Source organism: Gossypium hirsutum, chromosome A03 (assembly GCF_007990345.1).
Source record: "Gossypium hirsutum isolate 1008001.06 chromosome A03, Gossypium_hirsutum_v2.1, whole genome shotgun sequence".
Classification (NCBI taxonomy): domain Eukaryota; kingdom Viridiplantae; phylum Streptophyta; class Magnoliopsida; order Malvales; family Malvaceae; genus Gossypium; species Gossypium hirsutum.
The window spans coordinates 11592163-11594628 of NC_053426.1; the positions used below are offsets into that span (position 1 = coordinate 11592163).

The window sequence follows — 2466 nt, forward strand, 5'->3', positions numbered from 1 at the left end:
GTGTTTCAATGACTCAGTTAGTGATTAGATGTCAAAAACAAAAATTTAAAGAAGTTAACATCGTTAGTGCTCGGGTTGCCTCCTGAGAAGCGCTTATTTATAGTCTAAGCTTGACTTACCTTTTTGTTGCATGGTCATGGTGGTACAAGGAGTTTACACTCCTCATCCCTGCTATCAATTTTATCAATATAAGGTTTAAGACGAGTACTATTTACCTTAAAAGTGCCAATTTGGGATGAATTACCTTGACTGTACCATATGAGAAAATACTGAGTACCGTAAGAGGGATTGCTCCGTTAGGTTCAGAAGTGACAATACGAGGGTCTGCTACATTTAGTAGTACTTTGTCTCCAACCTTAAGTTGATTTCGTGAGATATTGAGCTTGTCATGGTGTGGTTTTGGATTATCGTGTGTCTTCGATTTATGTGTTCGCCATTCATCTAGTTCCTCAATTTGTAGCCTTCGTTCTTCATAGATAGGTCCTTTGTCGTTATTCGAACATGGCTCAGGTGTGTTCTTTGAACGTGTTTCCTGCCAGGAAGGTTTCACCACATGATCAGTTTTAATAGTATGGTTTATACAACCACCTTCAATTTTCGATGTGTTACTCGAATTATAAGCTTGAAGGGTGATTGTTTCGTCTCCCACATGAAGTGCGAGTTCACCTATGCTAACATCAATTATTGTTTTAGCAGTTGCTAAAAAGGGCCTCCCTAAAATTAAAGGAACGTTACTATCCTCCTCTATGTCTAGAACAACGAAATCAACTGGAATATAAATTTGTCAATTTTAACAAGTACATCTTCATGATACCCCAAGGAAATCTAATTGTTTTATCGGTTAATTGAATACTCATCCTAGTTTGTTTGGGTTTCCCAAGACCTAGTGTTTAAACATTTTATAAGGCATGACATTGATACTAGCCCCTAAATCAGCCAAAGCATTATTAACATCTAAGCTACAAATTAAACAGGAATCGTAAAACTCCCTGGATCTTTTAATTGTTGGCCAGCTTATTCTGTAGTATGGCTAAGCAAACCACATTTAGTTCTACATGCGACGCCTCATCCAGCTTCCGTTTATTTGTTAAAAGCTCCTTTAAGAATTTGACTGCGTTGAAAATCTGCGAAAGAGCTTTAATAAATAGTAAGTTAATATGTAATTTCTTTAAAAGTTTAAGGAATTTACCGAATTGTTCGTCTGAGTGGTCTTTCAATGTCGCATTTGGATATGGTACACGTGGTTTGTACACTTTACTTACTTGTTTTTGGTCATTGTGGTCCACCTCACCTTGACCTTTACTTACCACAGTCTCTTGCCTCGGTTCTGGTTCAGGTGTAACTAACCCGTCCTTATCTTGAATGGTAATTGCGTTGAGTTGTTCCCTTAGGTTAGATTCAGTGTTACTCGCTGGCTACCTTATGGTCGTTCATATATTAATTTGGCGAGCTGTCCTATCTGAGTTTCGAACCCTTGGATCGACGCTTGTTGATTCTTAAGTGTTGTCTCGGTATTCTAAAAATGAGTTTCTAACACTGAGATGAATTTTGTTAGCATCTCCTCAAGGTTCGATTTTTTTTGTTGTTGGTAAGGTGGTTGTTGGAAGCCTGGAGGTGGTGGTGGTCTCTGATTTCCTTGGCCTCCTCATGAAAATTTGGGTGGCTCCTGCAACCTGCATTGTAAGTGTTACTATAAGGATTATTTTGAGATCGAGGATTATTACCCATGTAATTTAACTGCTCGTTCTCTATGTTGTGGCCATAGGATGGGTATTCTGAATTGTTGGATCCACCCTCACTTGCTCCGCACTGCATTACTGGGTGAACCTTTGAAGAACCAAGAAAATCATCAATTTTTCTATTCAAAAGTTCTACCTGATTAGAGACCATGGTGATCGAATCGACATTAAAAATGCCAGCTGTTTTCGTTGGTTTGCTCTTATGACTTGTCACTGATAATTATTCAGTGACATCTCTTCTATAAATTCATAAGCATCCTCAGGTGTCTTGTTATTGATAGTTCCTCCAGCAGCTACGTTAATAATCTGTCTAGTCGAAGGATTCAGGCCATTGTGAAACGTTTGAACTTGTAGCCAGAGTGGTAACCCATGGCGAGGGCATCTTCTTAAAAGGTCCTTGTATCTCTCCCATGCATCATAGAGTGTTTCTAAATCCATTTGTACAAAAGAAGAGATATCATTATGTAATTTGGTTGTTTTTGCCGGCAAAAAATATTTTAATAAAAATTTTTCGGTTATTTGTTCCCAAGTAGTGATTGACCCTCGTGGTAACGAGTTCAACCACTGTTTAGCTTTGTTCCTCAATGAAAAAGGGAATAACCGAAGGCGGATAGCATCATCAGAAATGCTATGGATTTTAAAAGTGTCACAAAACTTTATTTGGGTCCTCGTCCTGCAAACCATCAAACTGAACAAACTGTTGGATCATTTGAATGGTGTTAGGTTT

At 38.3% G+C, this 2466-nt stretch overlaps 1 non-coding gene across 1 annotated transcript; it reads left to right on the forward strand.

The window, feature by feature from the left end:
- Positions 1-2103: 2103 nt before the first annotated feature.
- Positions 2104-2209, forward strand: LOC121225664 (small nucleolar RNA R71). Its single transcript, XR_005923524.1, has one exon. It is a non-coding gene; the product is annotated as a small nucleolar RNA R71 (small nucleolar RNA).
- Positions 2210-2466: the final 257 nt, after the last annotated feature.